We start from the raw sequence: 16358 nt of genomic DNA, 5'->3' as shown, positions 1-16358 counted from the left end.
GAGGAGTGAGTGGGAGAGTGTGTGAGTGCAGATGTGCACCGTGGAAAAAGTGAGGAGGATAAGCATTAAAGGTATTACGCACAGGGTTATTAATATGAGTACTTTGCACACAGAGACAATCAGGGGCTTGTAAGAAGGAATTTGAGCCTGAACGCAGCTGGCCTTGGTTCTCAAACTTTTTTCAGTCATGTACCCTCTATGATATGATTTTTTCTGCTAAGTACCCCCTAACAAGCACAAAGCAGTTTTGGATGGGAAAAAAAGAACATAGCACTGTTCTTTTAGTGTCTATTGAATATGATATTAAATTTGTGAACTTAAACTTGTATTGGATTCAAACATTGATCAAATAAATGGTGATAAGGAATTTTGCTTGGTTGCTATATCTTTGAATCTTGTGTACCCCCTGGAGTACCCCTGTGTACCCCCAGGGGGTACACATACCCCCATTTGAGAACTACTGGCCTAGTGGACTAGGTTGCGCACTTTGAGGTTTGCCCTGAAGAAGGCGGTCTGGGTTCAGTTCAAACCAGCGATCTCTGTCCCGCATGCAGTGGGAAAAAAAAACAAATATAGATATCTTGAGGTTTAGTTTAACCACGAAAAAACAGCAAGTCACAAACTTTAACCACTGATTAATAATGCTGTGAAGATGGGATAGAACTTGGGGGCACACATGCTCAATGCCCATCACAGGGATCAATATTTAGACAATAAATTTACTCACCACCAAGCCACCCATCGCGCACAGTGCCAGTTTGTAGCCCATACTGCCCTCAGGAACCTGAAGTGTCTGATGAGCCAGTTGTCATCATGTGCGAGTAAATCCTCTCTGCCTCTGAACACGTACTCTCTTCTAATTCCATCATTTACAGTTTGCTCTAAATATTGCCAAAGTCGCCATTGTTTTAACGCTATTTACACCACTCCGCTTTCATATACACTCATCTAACTGCAGACTCATGGGTGTATTAATTGTTCATGAGAGTTAATTGTTTTCCAGCTTCTCCTAAAAGTGTTACCAAAGGTTCAGCAGCTGTAGAAATGTGGGTATGCCAGCCATGAAGTTGGCGTGAGACACCGCACATTTCCACGGCAATTTGACTCTTGATACATCCGAGCTTTGCCATAAAAAAAGAGTGTACGCCACATTTTTGTGCAAACATACTCTTTGTACATGAGGCCCCTGGTCCTTTTACTGCTGAAGCAGGGAGAAGCAGTTTTAGCTATGACCTAGAACAGGCATGCTGAAGTTACCTCAAGTTTCCGACACCAAATGGATGGGCCACACCCTTACCAGCTGTGTTCAATGCATGATTCTGATTGGTCAAACTTAAACACGGCAGTTAACCAATTAACCCTAAATAGAGTCAACCCAGGGACTATCAGACAAGAAAAGGAGTCTGTGAGATTTATGAAGTACATAATTTCATCTCTTCCTCTTGACAATGTGGAAAAAGTGTTGGTTTGAGATCGCCTCAATAAACGACATGTAGGATATATTTCAATACTGATTTCAATCCAGAGAGCACAAAGCTTTAGATTGATGGCTGACCAGACGGAGAAAAGGAGGAGAGATTAGGAAAAACAGAGGAACTAGCAAGGGATGTTCCATCAAACTAGCTGAGTGAAAGAGGAATCAACCAAATTGAAGCAAACAAGCACAAAGAAACAAACTGCGACATAGAAACTGAATGAGTGAGAAGAAACTCCGGACAGGAGTTACAGGATACAAGGAGGAATGGACAGATTACAGGCAAGTGCTGCTGTTATTTCTGTATCTGTTAATGCCAACAGAATAACACTAATGTTTAAACTTCACAGTAAATGGAAATGTTAAAGCATAATGTATTTCATTACAGTAAAGCTGGATAATTTCTGGACTTTACTGTGAATGAAAATGTCAAATATAATGGTAGTTCAACCAACAACAGGCTAATAAGTATCCATGGAGGCGTTACTGACGGTGGAGTCTCAGAAGCTATTTTTTCAGTGGCATCAAAAAAAATGTGAAATCATCCTTACATTAACACCAAGTGACATCTTGTTTTGATGGTCACTGAGTACTAAGTGAGAAAATGCACAGAGAGAAACAATGTCAACATGATGACAGCCTCTCACTTTTAAAACAGAGAGGGTTTCAAGGAGCTCAGAGGAATCATAATGAGCTGTTGATATTGGCTTCAAGTCAGAAAACCATCTACCGTAATACTCTGGATGTTTGTCACAAACAAAGGATTCTGATGTTTATTTTTTGGGAACTATCATCTTACTGTGATTATCTAAATTTAAGCTATTATTGTTTGTCTACTCAGACATCTGACTTACTCAGGGTTGGAGAACAAACTGTGAAAAGTAAGTCAAGCTTTTCAAACTTTGATTGAATAGATTAATAAAAGAAAAAACTAGAAAACCAATAAATACCAGATGGTATGACAAAACTGTCCAGACTTCCAAAGCTGGGGATATTCTGCAAATTTGATGTCTCATGTTGCCAAACAGGCAATTTATGAAAGGATTAAATTTCACACTCCAGTCAGGACTCATCGACCTCGAGTAAAAAAGTCTGAGACAACATTAGCAAGATAAAACACTCGACAATTCAAAATTTATTCCTGTCTTGGTATCTGTTTTTTCAGTAATGAGGAGACTTGATGGAAACTAAAACCTTTATCTGTAAACATGACACTGCAATGGAAACCAGGTCATGTAAAGTGAAGTCAGACTTTGTTTTGTAATCTGGGTCTTTTCACACTCATAACTTTTCTTAACAAAGGGAGAACACTTTGCTGTCAGTCATTATGAGAGCACAAATGTAACTTTTAAGAAACAAGCTGTCATACTTTGTTCAGTCTTTGTTTCCTGTGCTGTGTTGTGCAGGATACAAGTTAAGACGAACCTCGGCTTGTCACTGAATTTCAGATATCTGCACAGACCGAGGAGACAGATAGACAGCCTCGCTGCTGGAGAAGCGTGAATCCTTTCATCGTTCTGGACAAGGTTTTAGATTTTTCTCTAAATGGAAGGAGCGGTCTTGTGGGACGAGTGATTGGTTCAGACAGATCTAATTTTCAGGAGGCTTTTGAAAGCTCCTCTTTCTCTGTTGAGCGAGAATCCCTGGAGAGACAGAGCTGCCTCTGAGGATCGGACAGAGGAGCAAACTGCCTGACATACACACCAGGTTAGAGGAGAACAACAAATGTTAGAGCCTGTACAGCAGTTTCAGTTTGCCTCAGGGGTGAAATGCTGCTTTGGTTGTTAGCATACTTTTAAAAATGTAGAAACTAATCAAACTGTCAATAAGTATCTAAATTTCACAGAGTTGGAGAGCAGTACATTTTCTCACATCTGCAGCTGCCTGGTCTGGCTAAACATGCACGACTTCTACAGCCAGTAGGATTGTATTTATTGGGAAGAGATTTGCAGCTAAAAAGTTGAATTTTTTAACCATACACCTGTTTTTACTGCCAAACCATGGACTGTATAATTAATAGACAAAGTCTCGCCGACCTTAACCATCTGTTTCTGAAACAGATTTTTGAAGCAACTCAGCTGTTGTGGCCTTATTGGAAATGAGGGGATCAGTCACATGAGCAGAGCTGTGCCTCTGATTGGCCGAGCTTGCGATTCTCTACACTGCCGAGTTAAAAAAGAATTCTTCCCCCAGTATAGTGTGTGCAAGGAGATTCAGACAGGAGATGTTTTATTGTAATTTTTTCTTTTTCTTTTACCAGGCTGTACATAGGTTTGCTTCTGCTGTGAAAACACTTTTTTATTTTTGGACACTTGGCAGCAAATAAGGGGCATCTGGTTTAGGAAAATGAAACCTATGTGGAAGTGGTAAAGGTTTCTGTTCATTGCACAGACTGTATAAAACATGGTCGTAGTCTCCCTGATGTCACCCGTCTGTTACTGAAACAGAAAATGAAGCAAGTTGGCTATGGTGGTCATAATGCTAGGGGCAAGGGCTTCATGCACAGCTATAGGGCGCCTGTCGTTCACATGAGCCTGAGCTGTGCCTCTGATTGGGTGAGCTCGCCTTTGAACCGCCGTGTTAGAAAAAAAATCACTGCCTGTACAGAGGGTGTCGATAGTAAAATTAGTGACTCAGATAGGAGATGTTTTTTGAACCAGGCTGTAAAAAAGTTAATTTCTGCTTTGAAAATGGCTTTTTTTGGCTTGGTGTAAATGTGACTTCCGGTACTTCCAGAGCCAGCCTCAGGCAGACACTCAGGAAACAGCAGATTTTAGCACTTTCGCAATGTCTCATATTCGTAAACCAGAGGTTGTCACTTGGTTCATGGAGTATCCGCTCAAGGCTGGCTGTAGAAAGACCAGAAGTCAGGTACGCATCGAGCCACATCCCCAACCCCAAACTTTTATGACATGACAAAGCATATTTACAGCCTGGTTAAAAAACCGCTTGGGTCTGAAATGCTAATTTTGCTATCAGCACACACTTCATGGGGGTGAACTGTTGCCTAACTCCCTGTTTTAGAAGATATAAGAATCATGTGACTGTCCAATCAGAGACACAGTCCAGCTCACGTGACCAACAGTTGCCCTTTAGCTGTTAGAAAGGAAGCTTAGAGCCTGGGTCATATCAAATGTGGCTACGTCCGCTAGTTAGCTTTATTTCATGGTGTACCAGGAACCAGACAGGTGACATTGTGAAAACTATGTCCCTGTTTTATACAGCCTATGGTGGCAACACAGAGGCAAACCCTACTTTACTTGTCCCAAAGCAATTGGGACATTTTACATGTCACTACCAGTGAATTTTAGTGGAATAGGGAAATAGCAACCTATACAGGCAAACAAGTGCTGACCCTCAGGGTTCTCTTTAAAGCAGTGGTCCCAAACCCCCGGGCCGTGGACCCACACATAGAAAAAAAACTCAACTTACATTATTTCAGTTTGATTTATTATCTGATTCTGAATGATGTTTTATTTTGAAAATTGACCAGATTCTCTCCGTCATACCTGTCTATGACGCCAAACCCCCCAAGCTAGCAAAATGGAAACAAAAACAAACATCTTTGGAAAGTTTCTTTTGGCAGGGTAAAAGAGCCAGTGAGGAGACAGAAAATATTGATCTGACATTAAACCGGTCTGTGGCACAAGAAAGGTTGCTTTAAAGGATTTCCTTTTAATCTATTCCATTCTAGATGCTGGTATAATGCTTTTAATTCATCAGATACTCATTTGCACAACTTGTAACCTGTGTGTGAACTGTATACTGAGATATACTTTGTTTTCGAAAAGGGCAAAATGCAGGAAGTAAGATCCAGACCTGGACTGAAAATCCAGGACACAACAACCGGCTTGGAAAAGTTGCTTACCTAAATGTTCAGAAGTCATTCAGTCAAGGACGGCAGAAAGATCCACTCCAAGAAATCACTAAATCCAAGAAGTCTTCAAAACAAAACAAGCAATGCTGGAGAGGATGAGCACTGAAGTATGACATTGTGTCAGAGAGTGGGTGAAAACACAGGGTTTATATAGGTCACACTAATTACAAATGAGACACAGGTGTGTTGGGGAAGAAGGCAGAAGACTGAACAATGACAGGAAGCTGCTTTTGACACTCATAGTTTTGTGAGTGTATTTGTGTTTATATTTTAAATTCAAGCATTTTATTATTTCTTCAAAGCAGGCTACGGATATCAAACAATGCAAGTCTGAAGACAAGAGAAGCAGCTTCCACAGTCACCCACTGCAGACGAGAAGGCTCCTCACACCTGCACAGGTGTTTCACTTAACGTGGCTAATGAGACCACTGCTCAGGTTAGAGTTTGGCTGAGCTATGTTGGGAATCGTGTTCTCATTAGAGTAGTTGTTAGCAGTCTGTGCAAACCCACACAAACCTCCAGGGAGGTTAACTAGCATCTAATTATGATGCACCTGCTCTAAAACTGAACTAATCTATGTTTTCATATCATTGGATTTTAACCCTTTAACACCAGATGTGTCAGCACTGACACACCACACTTTGAATGACTGTCATTCCTAAACAGTTTACACAATCAAAAAAATTTCTATGGTTTGTGAAAGCTAAGAAGGTGCCCTTTCAGTCAATATGTGTTTTTTTATGGTAATTTGACTCAGGATCAAATTACCACTCAAAGATTATTCATATATGATTAAAGACCCATGCACCACCATCAGAATCATCAAGTTTCCAGTTTGGCTAATTAGAGATATAATCTGTAGTTTTGATCCTTTAAGAGCAGCATTAGACTGATTAACAGTGCTTTCAAAAAAATACTTGAAGTTTTAACTGATTATCAAGGTGTTTTCAGAGTTTTGAGATCAAAACTACTCGGGGTAGAGATCATTTTACTAGCATATGTTGTGAGCAACTATTGATTTGCGTTGATTTTGGCGCTTGTGGACACAACAGTAGGGATGGGTACCGAGTTAGGTAAGTCTATAGGTACCGACTGAATTCTGTCAAAAGTACCAGGTACTGATTCACTTAAAATCAAAAGGTACCATGTGAGGTACCTAAACCCATCCTTGTGTCTGTGAGGGACTGGAACAGTAGGCAATTTTCCATGCTGGACATGAACCTAGCATTGCAACTTTAGTACATGTTGAAGAAAAAAATTGTTAACTTAAACAAATTTGAGATTTAGTTTTTATCAAATTGATATTTTTTACCACATTAACACAAAAAAGTACTGGAAGATGGAACTGTTAAGTACCGATACTGATTGCCAGGTACTGGGCATTGGTACCGTACCATTTCATATATGAAAGGTACCCATCCCTACACAACAGTTCCTCTTACTGATTGCCTGATATGTAGGAAAGGATTCTTCTCAGAAAGTTTCTTCTGCTCAACTGTCAAATTTATTACTCAGTGAGAATCTTTGCAGCTGGAAATGAAAAATAGAGAAAGGCTGTTTTTATGGCGCATTATTAATCATCATTTCTGATACCCTCCAGAAGCAATTTGCAGTATTAAAAATAAATTTGTAGAAATAATCTTTCTTCGTGCTGCGTGTTTTTGAGCAGTTTCCTGTGACAACACTCAGTCTTTTGGGTACTCCTCTCCTGCTCTTATTGGACCTTCTGTGTACAGACAGCGTTTTTCTGACTTAACAGTCGTTGAACTTTGGATTTTATGAGAGTCTGGCCTTTGGGTCCATTCTTGTGGTTCAGTGTTACTAAATCCCCCCGCAGTGACACCATCTCCAGAAAAGTTGTTATGTGTGGGTGTGGTTAGGAGCCCCTCAGGAAGTCAGTGAGTAAAACTTTAAAAGTATGCGACGCAGTTTTTCTTTCCTGGAAACTTTTCCCCCTCACTCAGCGCTCACCTTGATCCTCATGCACCTGAAAGCCGCTGACACCTCCCAGCGGAGCATTTGACAGGTAAGTCAATCACTTCAGTGTGCTGTCACACAAACCTGAGCGTCATCTGCATAAAACTGAAAAGCACTGAGCATGAATAAAGAAAAGCTGCAGCTAATGTATATGGAGGAATATAAATGGCATTGGAGTGGATGATTGATTGAGATGGGCTAACAGGAAGCTTTCCACAGATAAGACCTTTTAGAGCAATTCAATTACATCCAGGCAGACAGGAAACGTGGGACGTTTTAAACTTTGATCACATAATGGCTGATGAAAAGATGGGAGGACATGGCTGTAAACAGGAATATTAACTGAGACCTTATTTAGCTTGTGGACATGTATTACAAAACCTTAGCTCACGACCATGAAAAGCACTTATTTCTGCTATTAAAGCACTTGAGTTATTGTGTACAAAGTCCTCAGAGTAGAAAAATAGACTCAACCGTAGATTTCAATGACAATCTCTGACAAAGCTACTGCTCCAATTAGTCATAGCTGAGTGTTTTCTGTTTTCTCTGATCATCTAAAAAGCGTTGACATTTAGCTCTGGCCTGTACACTCCATCCTGTGAACGCTCCTGACTCCTGACAGCCTCAATGTGCTTAGAGGAAGTGAAGATGGGGAGGATGAGCAACGACTGGAGGAGGGCGTTGTAATCAATATAGAAAACATGAAGCAATTAGTGTTGCGCTCATATTTCTTCAGGGAGGAGGGTGTAAAACTGTGGCAATGAAAGTGATGTCTGCTTCATGCAAATCATTAATGAGGCACCGGAGCGACTACAGGGATGTATTGTTAAGGAGCCTTTTAGAAACCTGCGTTGAATTAATTAAAACACAATACGCTCCTCCATCTTTCATGCTCTTCATAATATTATAATTTAAAAAGTTAGCAAGCTGCAGAGAAAATTAGGACGGGCTGTGTAGTCCCAGATCTCATTTATTTCACCTGCTGGGAGAAGACAAGTTCGGGACTGGTTGGCCAATCTGAACCCAATGAAACACTCCAATTAACAGCTCCAGCAAAACATGTGAGTCAGAACTTATTTCTTCCAAAGTCAAGATCAAAAATCAATAAAATTAGAGAAACAGGGACGCTAACATTTGAAGGCATCACAACAAACTTAGAGCCCTTAACACAGCTGGAGATTGCAGGCTTCAAAGAGTGATGTAATGTGTTTCGACCTGATGTAGCCCACACACCTGGCTAATTGGCAGCATCTGTCGACAAACAAGAAAGCGGGCATCAGTGCAAGAAGATCAGTGAGGTACAAGGGGTGCTCATTTAAGAGAGGAGATGACGCTGACTGACTAAAAAAAAAAACAAAAAAAAAAAACTGTCAGTGGTGTTACAGTTCTGGGCAGAACTAGCAAGGTACTCGCTGGACCCAAAAGCGAGGCGGAGGCAAGGAAGCGGTTTTGAGAGTTTTTATTGCACAGAGTATGTAATGGAGTATGAGAGTCCGGTAACTAACAGCTCTCTCCTGAGAGCGCTGAACACTGAGAGTTGTGGCTGTGGAAGGTGGCAAGGGCTGTAGCAGGGACTCGAGGGAGGCACTAGAACAAAGCAGCAAAAAGACAGGATCAGTAAACAAGCTTCACAAGAAAAGGTACTCAAAAACGCGAGATCAGGTATACTCATCACAGAGGAGGCCAAACTACCACGAAGCAAGACGGAATCCACTGGCGCCGGTCCACACCTGACGAGCGTCTTAAGAAGCCGGCGCCTGATTGTAGATCTGCTGCAGCCGTGCAGGCTGCAGCCGCGGGAGAGAGGAACAGGGAGGGGAGGGGGAAGGAGAGGAGCGCTCCCAGAGCGCAGCAGATTCACCACAGTACCCCCCCCTCAACGGACGCCTCCTGGCGTCCTTCCAGGCTTCCCAGGGTTGGCACGGTAAAAGTCATCAATGAGAGAATTGTCCAAGATCAACTTACGGGAAATCCAGGATCTCTCCTCCGGACCATAGCCCTCCCAGTCCACCAGGAATTGGAATCCCCTCCCCCGGGGCCGGACGTCCAGAATCCGAGAGACAGAGAAGGCCGGATGGTCATCGATGATCCGGGGGGGAGGGGGGGGGACGGCTGGAGGACTAAGGTCACTGGAGGAGACAGGCTTGATTAGTGACACATGGAACGTGGGGTGAATCCGAAGGGAGGCAGGCAGTTTCAACTTGACACATGAGGGGTTGATGACCTTTACCACTGGGAAGGGTCCGATGAACCGTGGCGAGAGCTTACGTGCATCCGAGAGGAGGGGGAGGTCCCGGGTAGAGAGCCACACCTCTTGGCCTGGCTGATACACAGGAGCGGGAGAGCGATGGGCATCAGCCAGACGCTTATTTCGGTCTGCTGTTCTGAGGAGCGCCGCCCGCGCCTCTCGCCAGATGGTCCTGATGCGGCGGTGGTGCTCCCTCACCGATGGCACGGCCACAGTCTGTTCCTGCTCGGGAAACACAGGGGGCTGGAAACCGTTACAGACCATGAAGGGGGACATACCTGTGGCCGAGCTGGAGAAGGAGTTGTGGGAGTATTCAATCCATGGCAGGCAGGTACTCCAAGAGGCAGGATGCTGGGCCGCCACACACCGGAGCGCAGACTCGAGACTCTGGTTGGCCCGCTCTGTCTGGCCGTTTGTTTGCGGGTGATACCCCGAGGAGAGGCTGGCTGCTGCGCCCACCGAGGAGCAAAAATCCTTCCAAACTTGCGAGATGAACTGAGGTCCTCTGTCAGAAACAATGTCAACTGGGATACCGTGGAGCTTGAATACATGGAGGACAAGAAGGTTGGCAGTCTCTAAAGCAGTAGGGAGCTTGGGCAGGGGAATGTAATGAACCATCTTGGAAAATCTGTCAATAATGGTAAGTATAACTGTGTTACCTTCGGAGGGTGGCAGACCAGTGATGAAATCCAGGGCGATATGGGACCAGGGTCGACTGGGCACAGGGAGGGGGCGCAACAAACCAGCAGGCGGGTGGTGAGAAGCCTTGCCTCTGGCACAGACAGAGCACGCAAGGACAAACTCCCGTGTGTCCTTGCTCATGTTGGGCCACCAGAAACGCTGCTGAAGAAACTCGAGAGTGCGGGTCACTCCGGGGTGGCAGGCCAGCCTTGAGGAGTGTCCCCACTGGAGGACTTTGGCACGGGCGGACTCGGGAACAAACTGCCGATCCTTGGGTCCTGTGCCTGGATCCGGTTGGGCCTTGAGGGCCTTTTTAACCTCGTGTTCGATCTCCCACTGGGCAGCTCCCACGAAACAGGAGGAGGGAAGGACAAAATCCGGGTCCTCAGAATCCGTAGGGGGGGAATGAAGGCGCGAGAGCGCGTCAGGTTTGGTATTCTTGGAGCCAGGCCGATAAGAGAGGGTAAACTCAAACCTGCTCAAAAAAAGGGACCACCGAGCTTGCCTGGGGTTTAGTCTCTTGGCAGAGCGAAGGTAAGCAAGGTTCTTGTGATCAGTCCATATAATGAAGGGAACAGCAGTCCCCTCCAGCCAGTGCCTCCACTCCTGCAGAGCCCATACCACAGCCAGCAACTCTCTGTTACCCACGTCGTAGTTGCGCTCCGCTGGAGAGAGGCGTCGGGAGAAGAAGGCACAGGGATGAATCCTTTGGGTTGATGGATCCCGTTGGGAGAGAACAGCTCCTGCTCCTGTGTCCGAAGCATCCACCTCCACAATGAACTGGAGAGACGGGTCAGGATGGCGGAGAATGGGTGCGGAGGTAAACAGCGCCTTCAGCTGGTGGAAGGCTGCCTCAGCCTCTGGGGTCCACAGGAAGGGAGAGGAGGTAGAGGTTAGACGGGTGAGCGGGCTAGCCACCAGGCTAAAATTGCGGATGAACCTCCTGTAGAAGTTTGCGAATCCCAGAAAGCGCTGTAACTCCTTGCGAGTGGAGGGAGGGGGCCAATCGGCAACCGCCTGAATCTTGGCTGGGTCCGCTTGAAGTCTACCCTGGGCGATGATATAGCCCAGGAAGTGCACAGACGAAACATGAAACTCACACTTCTCGGGTTTGATGAAGAGCTTGTTCTCAAGGAGACGCTGGAGGACAGAACGGACATGCTGCTTGTGTTCCTGGAGATTGCGAGAGAAGATGAGTATGTCATCCAGATAGACGAAGACAAAGCGGTTCAGCATATCACGAAGAACGTCATTCATCAAGGTTTGGAAAACAGCAGGGGCGTTGGTGAGGCCAAATGGCATTACTTGGTATTCGTAATGTCCTAGAGGTGTATTAAACGCTGTCTTCCATTCATCTCCTTCCCGGATGCGAATCAGATGATAGGCGTTGCGGAGATCCAGTTTTGAGAAGACCCGGGCCTCACACAGAGGCTCGAACGAGGGGTCGATGAGGGGTAGAGGAGTCTTATCCTTAATGGTTATCTCGTTGAGCCCCCGGAAGTCAATACAGGGTCGCAGGGATGAATCCTTCTTCTTGACAAAGAAGAATCCTGCTCCGAGAGGGGAAGAGGATGGTCGGATAAATCCAGAGGCCAACGAGTCCTTGATATACGCCTCCATGGCGTGTTTCTCGGGACGAGAGAGGTTGTACAGTCTACTGGAGGGAAGGGGGGAACCAGGTAGAAGGTTGATGGCGCAGTCATACCGGCGGTGAGGTGGCAGAGACAGGGCACGGTCCTTACTGAAAACTGGAGCGAGATCGTGGTACTCGGGAGGAATGGCAGACAGGTCCGGAGGTGGAGAGGAAGACGGAGGAGCTCTGGTAATAGGGACGGCAGATTGCAGGCAGTTTGCATGACAGGAAGCGCTCCAGCCTGTTATGGATAAGGTTGACCAGTCTATAGAGGGGTTATGCAGTTTCAGCCAGGGGTAACCAAGGATCAGAGGAGTAGTGGGGGAGTGGATAATGAAGGGCTGAAAAGTCTCTCTATGGTTCCCAGAGATGATGAGGGTGAAAGGCTCGGATTGATGAGTTACCATCGCAAGGAGGCGGCCATCCAGGGCGGTAACCCTCTTTGGCTCGGAAAGGGGGATTTGTGACAGCCTAAGCTGTTGAACCAGCCCTTCGTGGATGAAGCTGTCATCCGCACCAGAGTCAATAAGAGCCTGAAGGGAAGAGGACTCCTGTCCCCACAGGACCTGAGCAGGTACCAACATGCGAGGAATGGAACTGGCAGGGGTAGAGATCTGGCTCACCGTGATCCCCTCTCTCAGCGGTGAGCCTCCCCTTTTACCGATGAAGGGCAGGAGGCGATGTAATGGCCGGCCTCGCCACAGTAGATACACAAGTTGTTGCTCATGCGCCTCCTGCGCTCTTGTGGATGGAGGTGTGCTCTGCCCAGCTGCATGGGTTCTTCCAGGGGTTGGGGATTAGGTGACTTGACCATGGGGGCAGAGGACGGGATCTCTGGGGCTGTAGGCTCAACTAGCAGGGCTGGTCTGCGGGATCTAGCACCCCGCTCTCTAACCCTCTCTCTCAATCTATTATCAATCCTAATAGCGAGCGAAATTAAATCCTCCAGGGAGACTGGTTCATCCCTGGTAGCCAACTCATCCTTTAACTGATCAGAGAGACCCTTAGCAAAAACACCCATCAGGGCTGACTCGTCCCACCCACACTCACAGGCTAGAATACGGAATTCTATGGAGTAGTCAGCAACAGAATGAGAACCCTGAGTTAGAGCTAGAAGTCTCCTGGTAGCCTCCCTCCCCCTAACCGGGTGATCAAACACTCTCTTTAACTCAGAGGAAAAACTTGAAAAAGAAGAAAGCACAGGAGAATTACTGTGCCAAAGGGCAGTGGCCCATTTAGCGGCCCGGCCGCGAAGTAAATTAATTACATATGCTACCTTAGCTTTATCACTGGGATAGCTGGAGGGCTGCAAATCAAAAACTAGAGAGCAGTTTAACAAAAACTGAGCACAAGCTCCTAAATCACCTGAAAAAGGCTCGGGAGAGGGAACATAAGGCTCTCTAACAGAGCCAGAGGGTTGGGGGTCAGGCTGCACAGGACTGCTGTCAGCAGAGGGCACTCTAACCTCACTGGAAGGAGCCTGTGGGGTGAGCTGGTTGATCTGAAGATGCAGGCCTTGTAGAGTCTCCAAAATCCCCTGTAGCATCTTATCGTGCCTTCCAAGCAGCATGCCTTGGTGGGTGAGGGCTTCCTTAAACTCCTCTGGAGAGGTTGGATCCATACTTCGGGCCAGTGGATTCTGTTACAGTTCTGGGCAGAACTAGCAAGGTACTCGCTGGACCCAAAAGCGAGGCGGAGGCAAGGAAGCGGTTTTGAGAGTTTTTATTGCACAGAGTATGTAATGGAGTATGAGAGTCCGGTAACTAACAGCTCTCTCCTGAGAGCGCTGAACACTGAGAGTTGTGGCTGTGGAAGGTGGCAAGGGCTGTAGCAGGGACTCGAGGGAGGCACTAGAACAAAGCAGCAAAAAGACAGGATCAGTAAACAAGCTTCACAAGAAAAGGTACTCAAAAACGCGAGATCAGGTATACTCATCACAGAGGAGGCCAAACTACCACGAAGCAAGACGGAATCCACTGGCGCCGGTCCACACCTGACGAGCGTCTTAAGAAGCCGGCGCCTGATTGTAGATCTGCTGCAGCCGTGCAGGCTGCAGCCGCGGGAGAGAGGAACAGGGAGGGGAGGGGGAAGGAGAGGAGCGCTCCCAGAGCGCAGCAGATTCACCACAAGTGGCTTGTTAAAAATAATTCCCATGTTAAAAAGTCACTTGAAGCAAATTTTCAGCTCAGTTTAAAGCCACCTGTGAGTTACTCTCTATTTAAGTTGATTTTGGCACCAACTACTGAACATTTCTTTGTGTTTGAGGGTAAATAATAAAAAATATGTACACTCATTGGCCACTTTGTTTGGTACACTCATCCAACTGCTTGTTAACACAACAGACAAGACACAAGAAAGGTGATTTCAGTGACTTTGAATGTGGCATGGTTGTTGGTGCCAGACAGGCTGGTCTGAGTATTTCAGAAACTGCTGATCTACTGGGATTTTAACCATCAACCATCTCCAGGGTTTACAGAGAATGGTCCCAAAAAGAGAAAGTATCCAGTGAGCAGCAGTTCTGTGGGTCAAAATACCTTGTTGATCCCAGAGGTCCGAAGAGAATGGACAGTAACTCAAATAACCACTGGTTACAACCAAGGTCTGCAGAAGAGCATCTCTGAACGCACAACACATCCAACCTTGAGGTAGATGGGCTACAGCAGCAGAAGACCACACCGGGTGACCCTCCTGTCAGCTAAGAACAGGAAACTGAGGCTACAATTCACACAGCAACACCAAAACTGGACAATAGAAGATTGGAAAAAACGTTGCCTGGTCTGATGAGTCTGGATTTCTGCTCCACATTCGGATGGTAGGGTCAGAATTTGGCGTCAACAACATGAAAGCATGGATCCATCCTGCCTTGTATCAACAGTTCAGGCAGCTGCTGGTGGTGTAATAGCAGGGGGATATTTTCTTGGCTCACTTTGGGCCCATTAGTACCAACTGAGCATGGTTTAAAGTCCACAGCCTACCTGAGTATTGTTGCTGACCATGTCCATCCCTTTATGAGCACAGTGTACCCATCTTCTGATGGCTACTTACAGCAGGATAACGCTCCATGTCATAAAGCTGGAATCATCTCAGACTGGTTTCTTCAACATGACAATGAGTTCACTGTACTCAAATGGCCTCCACAGTCCCCAGATCTCAATCCAATAGAGCACCTTTGGGATGTGGTGGAACGGGAGATTCTCATCATGGATGTTCAGCCGACAAATCAGCAGCAACTGTGTGATGCTGTCATGTCAATATGTACCAAACTCTCTGAGAAATGTTGCCAGTACCTTGTTGAATCTATGCCACAAAGGATTAAGGCAGCTCTGAGGCAAAAGGGGGTCCAACCTGGAACTAGCAAGGTGTACCTAATGAAGTGTCCAGTGATTGTATACATAGCATTTAATATTTGTAAAGCACTTTGTCCGATGACAATCCTCACTTGCTTGTAGAGCTAAGTGAAAATTTTTAAACTTCACTTTAAAAGTAGTTAGTCAACGTGTGTGATATCTTAATGCATAATTCCCTAAAGAGAGAAAAACAAAAAAACAATATGTTGTTTAATAATTGAACTATGATATTATCTGTCATAGCACAAACGGGTTTGGTACCCCGCTCAAGGTAACATTACAAATAAACCGCAAACATCATCACAGCCGGGGGGATTTGACGTGAAAGATTCTTTGAAAAAATCTTAACATACATTTCCAGGAGGAAAAGCTGAAACTTCCTCTGTATTTTTCTACTTTTCTACCTGTCCTAGTATTTTTTCATGCACCCTCTGACACCAGAAGTGTCCCTGAGCTATTACACTGCTTCACATTGTTGTACCATCTGGCCCTGGAGATCACATCCTCCTGCAAATCTGTTCTAGAGGTCAAACACTTTGCAAGAACAAATTTGCAAACACAAAATTGAAAATATTCCACTTGTCATGTTGACTTTCTTTGGTGTAACTGTGGACGTACCAGGACATACAAATGGGAACAAGTGGACATAAAAGAATACCTTTGAAAGGACAATGTGGAGATGAGCTGCAGCTTAGCGTGGCTCACAGCGTTTAGGTAACTAAAAAGGAAATGGAGGGTTGTTTCTCTCTCCTCGAGCTAAGGTAGGCTGAAGAAGACTTTTTTTCTCATTCACCAGCCGGCTCATTAGTTTCTCTGTTGTTGTAAGCTTGTGCAAATTACCCGGTGTCCATTACTCCCATTGCTCCAACTGCGAGTTCCCTGTGGGGCTTCATCCTGCACTTCTGAGAGATGCAGCTTTTTAGTTCTAATGATGAGTCTGCTGATGAGATGTGGGCTGCTCTCTGCATGGATTCCAAACACCCGGGTTTATTATAAGATATTCAGCGTCTGAGCTGAGAGACAGGGGTATATGTTTATGTTTGGACTTGCTGCGACAGAGGGGGTGTATCTCAGCATTAAAAGGAACTACCTGCAGAGCTGTGCTGACTTTCTGCAATTTT

At 45.5% G+C, this 16358-nt stretch overlaps 1 protein-coding gene across 1 annotated transcript in view; it reads right to left on the bottom strand.

The window, feature by feature from the left end:
• Nucleotides 1-5734, bottom strand: part of st6galnac5a (ST6 (alpha-N-acetyl-neuraminyl-2,3-beta-galactosyl-1,3)-N-acetylgalactosaminide alpha-2,6-sialyltransferase 5a) — a 104134-nt gene extending 98400 nt beyond the window's left edge. Inside the window, exons 1-2 of the mRNA XM_074689318.1 lie at nt 5714-5734; nt 5343-5415 (exon numbers count right to left, since the gene is read on the bottom strand). The gene's annotated coding sequence lies outside the window, so the exon portion shown is untranslated. The remainder of the gene's footprint in view (nt 1-5342; nt 5416-5713) is intronic.
• Between the last annotated feature and the right edge of the window lie 10624 nt (nt 5735-16358).

The sequence above is a fragment of the Halichoeres trimaculatus genome, unplaced genomic scaffold, assembly GCF_033239565.1.
Source record: "Halichoeres trimaculatus isolate MK-OKI-2021-1 unplaced genomic scaffold, fHalTri1.1 fHalTri1_scaffold_15, whole genome shotgun sequence".
In the NCBI taxonomy this organism is placed as follows: Eukaryota; Metazoa; Chordata; class Actinopteri; order Labriformes; family Labridae; genus Halichoeres; species Halichoeres trimaculatus.
Note: the sequence above shows the minus strand (reverse complement) of the source record. Positions and strands in the feature narration are given on the sequence as shown.